The sequence below is a fragment of the Rhinatrema bivittatum genome, chromosome 1, assembly GCF_901001135.1.
Source record: "Rhinatrema bivittatum chromosome 1, aRhiBiv1.1, whole genome shotgun sequence".
NCBI lineage: Eukaryota > Metazoa > Chordata > Amphibia > Gymnophiona > Rhinatrematidae > Rhinatrema > Rhinatrema bivittatum.
The window spans coordinates 516,222,006-516,233,350 of NC_042615.1; the positions used below are offsets into that span (position 1 = coordinate 516,222,006).

Below are 11,345 nucleotides of genomic sequence, written 5' to 3' on the forward strand. Positions count from 1 at the left end.
AAAAAAATGCCTAGTTTGCTCCCAGATCATCTTAAATCAGATATGCCTACCTGTGGTTAAATGCTCAGAGAATAGAGATGGTTTGCAATTGTTTTTCTTTTTTTTTTTTTGGCCTATCACTTGAGTACAGTAATTATTTACATTCACAGTGTACTTAAGAAACCTGGCAAACTAGTTCACGAAAGACAAAGAGCTGAAGAGTGCCATAGCCTCACCTTTCCTATACAAAAAAAAAAGCAGGGTGGAATTTTAAAGGAAAAGACTTTTGTTAAACCAGTGAGCTGTCAAATAACTCATTGGCAGTAAAGTGTATATGAGTCAGTTTATATGTCCTTATGTTATCAGACAATCTAAATGGATGAGAGATAACCTGCAAAATGAACACAGTCTATTAGGAGCAGCTTTTAGGGCAGTGGATGCGAAGCAGTTAAGTCAGAAACACTGCAAGCCAACACAAACCATAGTAATATATTTTTTTTTAAGTTTCCAGACGTGGAACATTCATTTCCTGTGACTCATGCAACAGTTTGAATGCAGCAGGATCCTCCTTTCCATGACTACCACCGAGAAAAGGAGAAAATCAGTCCCAAACAGTATGACTTTTTTCAGCATTAATAAAAACTGCACAACTGTATTCTTTCCCAGGAGAAAAAAAAAAAAGGAATAAGCTGTCAACATTTGCAAGACTGATTAACACAGCAAGATACTTAAAAAAAATATATATAGTATATAGCACCGGCGCTTGAAATGCTAAGAGCACACCCATTTTTCCCCCATGCTCCTGAGCGCAGAAACAACAAGCACAACGAAGAACGAAACTTCAGAAAAATTATCCTCTAAACAGCCGTAAGCAAAACCACCACCTCTTACTTACTTGTCTATTTCAGCTCAAGAATGTTAATTCACCGGGAGCTATAGTACAAAGCAGAGGAATTAAGCCTTAGGCTTGCGATTTTTATAAAGTGGCAGAAGAGCCACACCTAGGAAAGGGCGAGCGTTTCCCCTGCGCTTATGACTGGCTGCCCGTCTGTCAGAAGACTCAGTACGGGACATGCCCACGAAATACAATGAACTTTCTATTAGAAAAAAAACTGCTAGCACAAAATTCTTTGTGTGCTGCAATGTTTTTGCTCCTAAGGAGGCGAACTAAGTTGCCCAGAATTATTTTAGTTAACAAATTTGATCCACTGTAAAATATGTATGACTATTACACATACATTAAGGAGCTGAATTAGCACATGTTTGAAACTTGTGAGCAGCAAGGCTTCAGCCCCAGCTACTGACCATTCACTACTAGCTATACATTCACAAGTCAAGCATCTTTTTGAAAAACATTTAAAGTAATGAGTATAATAAAAAAAACCTCATGATTGGGTCAGAAACGGATGAGCGGTATTCAGGCTGAAACTCTTGAAGAGTTAATATGGGAAATGTAAATATCAATGGAGATAAAGGTTCATGTGGATGTGATTGTGCAGGGATGGTAGGGTAAAGGGGATTGGAACAGAAGGCTCTTTTTTTTTAAGTAATTGGGATGTTGTTCAGGGGACAGAGGCTAAAAATCACAAAAAATGTAGCAAGAATCACACATTGCCTCTGATCTTGCCGGGATCCTCGTCCTCTTAGTTTAAAAATTCCAAAGCTTGTCTAATTCTTTTTAGGCTTGCAAACTGTCCAGTGGAATTGAAGATATTCCTGTTACACTGACAGCAAATTGGCAATTCAGCCACACAAATCTGATTTTGAAACAATAAAGACCTCTTGCAACTTGTGAGGATACACAAAGGTATGGTATGAATAATATACATTCTTCTGAAATGATTTATAGCCATGTACAGTCAGTGGAACAAGTATAAGCAAGGGGGGTGAGTTTTCAAAAAGTTGGGCATGGAAAAATGAACATTTATGCATGTAAATAGCATGTATACATGCTATTTTATAAACAAACATCTGAGTGTAAATAAGGGTTCATATGCAAATATATGCATGTAAAAGAGGGGTGGTCTACAGATTTTCCAGGGCAGGTTCAACATATATATGTATAACCTGCTCTTTTAAAAGAGATGCAGGTAGATTTGGCAACTTACTCACGCAATTTTACACCTACTAAATTTATCTTGTATAAGTGATATCACATATGTTTATACAGGATTGTTGGCTGGGTGGAAGGTTTGCGTGAACTAGGAGAGAGTTCAGGCTCTCCAAGATGGACTGTGCAAACTGGTTCAGGAACCAGAAAATGGGTTAATTTCCTTTACGCACAAGTTAGAAACATTTGCCAACTTACACACATAAATAGGGACTTAATATGTACATAACTTCTACATTATTTTCACATATAAATTATCTGCATGTGTAATTTTAAAATAGATTGGCAAATAGTTTTTGCATCATGTATGCATTCAGGGCCACTTCTGACTTCTCCAGCTACGTGGTGGCTGCTAAACATCGCCACTTAGACAGAAAGTCTCAAAAAGCACAATACATGGGTTATAAAATACTAAGGTAGATCTGCATGTTGTCAGATATTTGCCTGTATATGGGGGCTATGCTCAGTTCTTTAAGCTACCCTCCCAATATGTCTGGTTTAGTCTTGATTCAGAATATATACAGGAAGTGAATTTGTATGCTAAAAACTAAAGGTAAGGCTAAAGACAGGGTTTATATATGACATAAATCCCCAGACTAACATTATTTTATGCCTTGTTGTGAGACCAGATAACATCTATTTACTTTTGTCTTCCTGTCTTTCATTCTACTTTGGAACATAGTAATTTAAGATTGCCATATTGAATCAGACCAAAGGTCCATCAAGCCTATTATCCTGTTTTCAACAATAGCCAATCTAGGTCACAAGTACCTGGCAGGAACCCAAAAGTTAAACTGATTCCATGCTGCTTAACCCAGGGATAAGCAGTGGATTTTCCCAAGTCCAATTTAATAATGGTTTATGGATATTACCTCCAGGAACTTGTCCAAACCTGTTTTAAACCCAGTTACCTAACAGCTTTCACCTTGTCCACTGGCAACAAAATCCAGAGCTTAATTATGCATAGAGTGAAGAAATATGTTCTCCTATTTGTTATACATTTACTACTTAGTATCTTCATTCCATGTCCCCTAGTCTTTGTACTACAACCCTGCTGAGGCTATATTGTCCTAAGAGCATTGCACTCTTCACAAATAGCCTTACTTGAAGTTTCCTCTTTCCATTAAGTTTGTTTGTATGAGATTCGCAAGTCAACCTTCTTTGTAGCAGACTCCTGATATTTGGAACCTCTTACCTCTTGAGTTTCCAGCAGAAGAGAACCAGAAGGCTCATCTGCATATTCTACCCAGTAGCTCCTGGGAGAGGACTCCAGAGGTCCACCGCGAACAAATCCATGCTTCAAGCTCCATAGATCCAGCTTCCAGAAGTCCTGCAGCCCTTGCAGCAGAAGAGGATCAGAAGTACACAACTAATGGTGCGAACATCTTCATTTTCCTCACTATAAATTTACTATAAAATTTATACAGAAGGAATTTAATTAAAAACAATAGTTAATAAGGTGGGTAATTAATATCTTGATTAATTGCAATGTGTTGAGGATCACTGTCAGACAAATACTAAATAAATCAATAGACTAAATGTACTTTAGATTAGGTTTACATCCCTACTCCCTCAGAAATTTTAACTCGATAACAAATCATCTAAATTAAGATTTAGAAAGTAGTCGGGCAGTGAGAGGGAGGCTTTCCAGCCTTTCCCACTGGGTGCCACATGTATGATTATCTCCCAACTGGCAAGAGGTTGTAAGTGTGCACTAGGTGCAAAGAGCTCCTGGCCCTCAGAGAATGAGTCCAATCTCTGAAGAGTAAAGTGGCAGACCTGGAGGAGCTAAAGGAGACAGAGAGGTATACAGAGGAGACCTTCAGGGACATAGTAGAGAAGTCCTACCTCTAATCTGGTAGCCCCTGTGCTCCTTTGGAGGAGAAAGGTCACCTAGAAGAAGAGCATCACCTTGATGATGCAGAAAGCAATCCTATAACTAGGACCTGCCCTCAAGGTGATATAGTATCCTCTAGGGATGTGAATCGTGTCCTCGATCGTCTTAACGATCGATTTCGGCTGGGAGGGGGAGGGAATCGTATTGTTGCCATTTGGGGGGGTAAAATATCGTGAAAAATCGTTAAAAATCGTTAAAAATCGAAAAATCGAAAAACCGGCACATTAAAACCCCCTAAAACCCACCCCCGACCCTTTAAATTAAATCCCCCACCCTCCTGAACCCCCCCCCCCAAATAACTTAAATAACCTGCGGGTCCAGCGGCGGTCCGGAACGGGCTCCTGCTCCTGAATCTTGTCGTCTTCAGCCGGCGCCATTTTCCAAAATGGCGCCGAAAAATGGCGGCGGCCATAGACGAAAAAGATTGGACGGCAGGAGGTCCTTCCGGACCCCCGCTGGACTTTTGGCAAGTCTCGTGGGGGTCAGGAGGCCCCCCACAAGCTGGCCAAAAGTTCCTGGAGGTCCAGCGGGGGTCAGGGAGCGATTTCCCGCCGCGAATCGTTTTCGTACGGAAAATGGCGCCGGCAGGAGATCGACTGCAGGAGGTCGTTCAGCGAGGCGCCGGAACCCTCGCTGAATGACCTCCTGCAGTCGATCTCCTGCCGGCGCCATTTTCCGTACGAAAACGAAAACGATTCCGGACCGCTGCCGTTCCGGACCGCCGCTGGACCCGCAGGTTATTTAAGTTATTGGGGGGGGGGTTCGGGGGGGTGGGGGATTTAATTTAAAGGGTCGGGGGTGGGTTTTAGGGGGTTTTAGTGTGCCGGCTCACGATTCTAACGATTTATAACGATAAATCGTTAGAATCTGTATTGTATTGTGTTCCATAACGGTTTAAGACGATATTAAAATTATCGGACGATAATTTTAATCGTCCTAAAACGATTCACATCCCTAGTATCCTCTCACTCAAGGAGAGGTCTCCAAGGACACGTGCTCAGGAGGGAAGGGTTAGGATGGCCATTGTAGTTAGCGATTTGATTATTAGAAAGGTAGATAGATGGGTGGCTGGTGGACATGAAGATCACTTGGCAACTTTCCAGCCTGGTGTGAAGGTGGCAGACTTTGCATATCACACAGAATTTTAGAGAGTGCTGCAGAAGAGCTGGCTTTCTTGGTCATTATGGGCACCAATGACATATGAAAGGGTAGGAGGGAGGTTCTGGAAGTCGATTTTAGGTAGACAGTTGAAACCACAACCTTCAGGATAGTATTCTCAGAAATACTCCCCATTCCATGTGCAGGATCCCAGAGGCAGGCAGAGCTCCAGAGTCTCAATGCGTGGATGAGATGATGGTGCAAGGAAGAGGGTTTAAAGTTTGTTAGGAACCGGGCATCATTTTGGGAAGGGGAGGCCTTTTCCACATTAACCTAAGTGGAACCAGGCTGCTAGCACTAACCTTTAAAAAGGAGATAGGGCAACTTTAAAACTAGATGATGGGGGAAAGCTGACAGTCACTCAGAAGCACATGGTTGCAAGAAGTGTTTCTGCTGAGAGGAAGTGTTGCTTGTAAGTTTGCTTAAAGACATCCCCTCTACTGGGATGCCTTAATTTACCTGTTTTCTTAGCATTCTTCAAAGATATATAATCCTGGACCATGTGCATGGATTGTAAGAAAAAAGAGATCTTACTAGGGAAACAAAAAATAATGAATCACAACAGGCCCAAAGATCCCCATTTCACCACACCAAGTTCACTCACTCTGACGTAACAAAGCAACTCACATAACCGAGCATGTAGGACTGCTTTAGCCTAATTATTCATTTTTCACCCTTAGCAGTTATGTTCAAAAGGAAGTCACAACTTCTATACTGAGAATTTAGTCAGCTTGCCCTCTCCTCTGCTCATAGAAGGGATCAGGATTCTACGTGGCCACTAAATGTAAGCGTTTCTTACTCTCATCAGGGGTCAGCAATCTGAGGGAAACCCCACCATATCCCTGGCAAAATCCTGCTGTCTCTGGACCCCTCATCTGTCACACACAATTCAAGCCACTGCACTGCTTCTCCCACTTGCACAATGCCAGCACCACCTGCATTTTTAAAGCTCGTGGGCTGTCCTGAGCAGAGCCATCTTGTGAATTTTCAAAATATTTGGCTTGCTGGCATTCTCTATACTATGCTGCCAGAAAGGTATAAGATGTGAAACATGGAAACTTGGGAGGAGCTGCCATCATCACCATTATAAAGCAAATATGGGTGCAGACAGATCATCTGACCTCCCCACCCATCTGTTCTATAAGAAACTGTTTGGCCAAGTGCCGGTAAGTCCAAATGTATTGTTTGCGAGGATAATAAGTATACTGTGCTCCCAGTACTAGTGTGGATACAAACAGACAGCGTACCAGACTCAGTCACTCTTGTTAGAAGCAAGGTATGCTACAGTCCCCTTGCTGATGGTAGACATACACTGACTAGAGACTAAGTAACAACAGTTTGTGGAAGAGTCACATACATATACTGACCCCTTTTCCTATACAGAAAGTCAAAGAGCAAAAAACTGCTTTACCTGGCTGCCAGTCAGTCACTGTTTTATACCCACTGCTGTGAAACACAGAGATATCTCTCTACTGTGCTGCAGAGTGCAGAGGCAAAGAAAACTACGCTTACCCCTGTGGAATGGCACAGTAAACCTGTAACAGTCAAAAAAGATTACAGTGTGTCCTCTGACAGGAGACACTGAAACAGAAGAGCAAGAGGGAGGGGAGGAGTTTAGTTTAGCAGTTAGAGCAGTAGGCTGCATTCTGGAAAACCAGGTTTCGACTCCCTTGTGACAATGGGCAAATCACTTCATCCTCCATTACCTCAGGTACAAAACTTAGGCGCTCATTCATTAAGCCACATTAGATCATTTAATACATAATAAATAGCCTAACACAGAGGCAACATGAAGAATGTGAAATACCTCATCTTATTCTTGGCCCCAGCACTGCACATATTTAAAGGAACTGATTAGCATACAAATACATTCAAATCAGTACATTTCTAGTCAGTAGGGGTGGTAGCCTAAAGAATATTCATTCCAGTTTCATTTCAGGGGTGGGCCATTTCAGGTCCACCCCCAATTCTTTCTTTTTTGTTTTCATTTCCCCCTTTTGGTTAAAAAAAAAAAAAACTAGAACCCACCCTAACCATTCCCATTCATTACTATCAGGCCGATATGGTAAAAGTCGCGGGAGACTGGGTGAGCGCCCGCTCTCCCGGCGCACGCACAGGCCACTCTCCTGCGTGTGCGATTTAGTATTCAAATGAGGGCCCACGGTAAAAAGAGGCGCTAGGGACACTAGCACATCCCTAGCGCCTCTTTTTTTGACAGGAGCGGCAGCTGTCAGCGAGTTTGACAGCCAATGCTCAATTTTGCCGGCGTCAGTTCTCAAACCCACTGACAACCATGGGTTCGGAAACCGGACGCCGGCAAAATTGAGCATCCGGTTTTCAACCCACGAGCCGCGGGCTGATTTTAAATTTTTTATTTTTTTTATTTTTAATTATTTTTTACTTTTGGGACCTCCGACTTAATATCGCCATGATATTAAGTCAGAGTGTGTACAGAAAAGCAGTTTTTACTTTGCATGTTGCGGGAGCTATTAGTTTTGGGAGGGATTGGACGCGCGTTTTCAACGCGCTATTACCCCTTACTGAATAAGGGGTAAAGCTAGCACATTGAAAATGCGTGTCCAAACGTGGGTTAACAGTGCGGTCCACCAGAGCGCACTGTACTGTATTGGCCTGATAATCATTACAATATTGAATTTGACAACCCCCCCAAACAGCAGAGCTTCCGCCCACCCTTCCGACCCCTCAAGATTCACCAAAAATACCTGGTGGTCTAGAGGGGTGACAGGAGTGACCTCCTGTTCCCAGGCCAGCTGCCATTAGTCAACATGACACCAGCCACCCTTTCTCCCTATCTTGTGACAGAGGTTACCAGTGCACACTAACTGAAAAAGTATCAATTGGGGAAGCAGTTCATTAGCTAGTGGTATGATTCTGCATTCCTATTGACTGTCTCCTTAGTTACTTGTTTGTGCTGCCCAGGTTGCAAGGTGGTCTTTGTGGGGGGGGGGGGGGGGGGGATGGTCAGTGCATGGTAACAAATGTAAACAAACAAATAATATAATAATACCATTGAGTTCTAGTCAGCAAAAGCAAAAGCATGTAATGCAATGAGAAATTACTACTTACCTGATAATTTCCTTTTCCTTAGACCAGAAAATGAATTCAGAACCAGTGGGTTTTGTACCTCTACCAGCAGATTGAGATAGAGCAAAGCTGATGTCACAGTATATATACTCCTGCATTGACATCAGCCTGCCAGTATGCTCTTAAAAAGCCAACTGTGGACAGACTAGCAAAAACTTGATTAAAACAGATAACCATTTCAGTACTCAACCAACTGAGCTAAGACAAAGAATGCATTAACACTAGTCTAAGGACTGGACTAACACCAGTAATCCTTGGAACACTTAGCCATGTAGGAGGACCATAACACAATCATTTGGCAGCCAAGGGCGGGAAGCTGAATTCATCTATCTGGTCTAAGGAAAAGTAAATTATCAGGTAAGTAGTAATTTCTCATTTCCTAGTGCCCAGACAGATGAATTCAGAACCAGTGGGATGTACCCCAGCTACTGCTGAATAGGGCGGGAGGCTGCCCGTGGTCCTGTCAAAACCATACATTCACAGGCTATGTCCTCCCAGACCTGCACATCCTGATGATAATACCTGAAAAAGATGTGTAAAGAGGACCATGTTGCAGCTTGGCAAATGTCAATGGGAGACAACAAACTAACTTCCACTCATGACACCACCTGAGTCCTAGTTGAATGAGCCCTAACCTGACTAGGTAACAGCTTTTCAGGATTCACATATGCAGCCATGACTACCTCCTTAATCCAGTGATCTATTGTAGCCCAAGAAGCCGGCTCACTGTTTGCCTCTACCATAAAGGACAAACAGGTACTCCGTCTTCCAGAAAGGTTTAGAAACCTCCAGATACCTCACAATATGTCTCTTGACATCCAAGGGTGTGACAGGCGATATTCCTCTGTATCCCTCTCCCTATCCAGATTTGGCAGGGAAATGGACTGATTCAGGTGAAAATCTGAGACTACTTTTGGCAAAATGGAAGGAATAGTATGCAGCTGTATTGCTCCTGGAGTCACCTGAAGGAATGGCTCCTGGCAAGACAAGGCCTGCAGGTCAGATATTTGACTAGTAACAATAAGGGAGGACGAAGATGTTTCACTCCTTTCAAGATGCAGACCACATCTGGAAGGGCCATAAAGATTCACCATTTACCTGACACCTGTAACAGGCAAGAGCCTTCACTTGCACCTTTAAGAAATTAAGGGCCAACTCTTTATTCAGTGTATCCTGCAAAAATTCCAAAATGAGTGTGATCTTAACTGAACAAAGAAGAATACCTCGATCTTCACACCAAGCTTCAAATACTCGCCAAACCCGCACATAGGCTAAGGAAGTGGAAAACTTTGTTGCTCGTAGAAAGGTGGCAATCGCCACACTAGAATATCCACTCTTCAGTAACCAGTCCCTCTCAAGGATCATACCATAAGACAAAATTGAGTCAGATCTTCGGGAAGCACAGGTTCCTGCCACAACAGATTCCTGTGCACCAGAAATGGGAGGGGAGAGTCTACCAGGAGCTGTCGCAAATCCACATATTATGGTCTCCTGGGCCAATCTGGTGCTGCCAAAAGCACCATTCCTCTGTGACCCTCAACCCTCCAAACCTTTCTGCCCAACATGGGCCATGAGGGAAAGGCATACAGCAGCTTGTCCTCTGGCCATTTCTGATGAGAGCATTGATACCGAAGGACTTTGGATCTCTCCTGAGACTGAAGAATTGAGGAACCTTTGCATTGTGAGAAGTCACCAGCAGGTCTAGAAATGGAAGGCCCCAGTGATCTACTATCAGCTGAAAAGCTTCATCTGACAATATCCATTTTCCTGGTCCAGACTCTCCCTGCTGAGAAAGTCTGTTCTTACATTGTCTTTTCCTGCAATGTGCAAGGCTGAGATCTCCTGAAGATGCACTTCTACCCATTCCATAATTTGGTCCATCTCCTGCGACACTTGATGGCTCTTGGTTCCTCCCTACCAATTGATGTAAGCCTCTGTCATTGCATTGTCCAACATTATGCAAACCACTCAGCCCTGCAACCTGCCACTGAACTACAAGCATGCCAACTGGACCGCCCGGGCTTCCAGCTGGTTGATGTTCCAGAGAAACTCTTCTGCACTCCAGCGCCCTTGCACTGTCAGTTCATTATAATGAGCTCCCCAACCCTGGAGGCTTGCATCCATCATGAATACTAACCAGTCTGGTGATTTTAGGGAAATTCCCTTTTTTTAGATGATCCACTTGTAACCACCACTGTAGTTGAGAACAGATCTCCATCAGCAGGTGGAGCTGAATCAAATAGTCACTGTGGGCTCCAATGAGACAGCAGGGAGCACTGAAGAGGATACAAATGCACCCTCGCCCATGGCACCACTTCCAGGGTCACTGTACTCAAACCAAGTACCTGCAAATAGGACCACACTGTTGAGCGTATGGTCTTCATCAACAGACACCTGTACCATCAACTCCTGAATATGGGGTCCCCTTTTATGTCCATCTGGAATGCTCCAACTGAGGTCTGCATGAGAAAGCACAAAATCAATGTCGATCTCGGACTCTTTCAGTTCATAGGCAATACAATGAAGACGAGCACCAACCAAAGCATCACGCTATTCTACTATGACCGGTTAGGCTATTACCCCTACATAAATGAAGACACAGGAGAAATGTTCCATGGGGGCATTCCCCAAATGATTCCTCTATATCAACATTTTAAAAAAACTGAGGAAGATATTTTATTTTACATACCTTCAGAGAAACAAGAAGGGTTTGCTGTGATTGACTAGGAAAACTGGAAGCCATTATGGATAAGAAACTGGGCCACGAAAGACATTTACAGGAAACAGTCTGTTGAGTTTGTGCTACAGAAAGATCTAACCCTGACAGGAAGGCAGGCCCAGGCAATTGCCAAAAGTCAAAAATAAATAGTTTCTAGCAGGAAAACCCTGCCCTGCTTCATGTTGAATCAAACACTGAGATACTCTAATGACTCAGATGGCGGAAGACTGCTGTTGGCCAGATTCACCACCCAACTGAGCTCCTGCAACAGGGAGATCACCTTGTGGGTCACCAGACAGCTCTCTTCCAGAGACTTGGCCAGAATCAGCCAGTCATCCAAATACAGGTATACCAGGATCCCATCCTTCCTCAACTCT

The 11,345-nt window shown here is 43.3% G+C and overlaps 1 protein-coding gene, 1 long non-coding RNA gene and 1 pseudogene across 3 annotated transcripts in view; 2 read left to right on the plus strand and 1 right to left on the minus strand.

Annotated features, from left to right (window-relative positions):
• LOC115096922 (annexin A1-like) overlaps window positions 1-1,023 on the minus strand; it is a 74,160-nt gene extending 73,137 nt beyond the window's left edge. Inside the window, exon 1 of the mRNA XM_029612224.1 lies at window positions 875-1,023. The gene's annotated coding sequence lies outside the window, so the exon portion shown is untranslated. The remainder of the gene's footprint in view (window positions 1-874) is intronic.
• On the plus strand, window positions 501-3,529 carry LOC115096928. 2 transcript variants are annotated; one of them, XR_003858168.1, is made up of 3 exons: window positions 501-846; window positions 1,662-1,786; window positions 3,293-3,529. It is a non-coding gene; the product is annotated as an uncharacterized LOC115096928 (long non-coding RNA). The 2 variants fall into 2 exon arrangements; XR_003858170.1 differs by having other exon boundaries at window positions 3,303-3,529.
• A 7,034-nt stretch (window positions 3,530-10,563) lies between these two features.
• On the plus strand, window positions 10,564-11,114 carry LOC115098858 (annotated as a pseudogene).
• The last annotated feature ends 231 nt before the right edge of the window (window positions 11,115-11,345 follow it).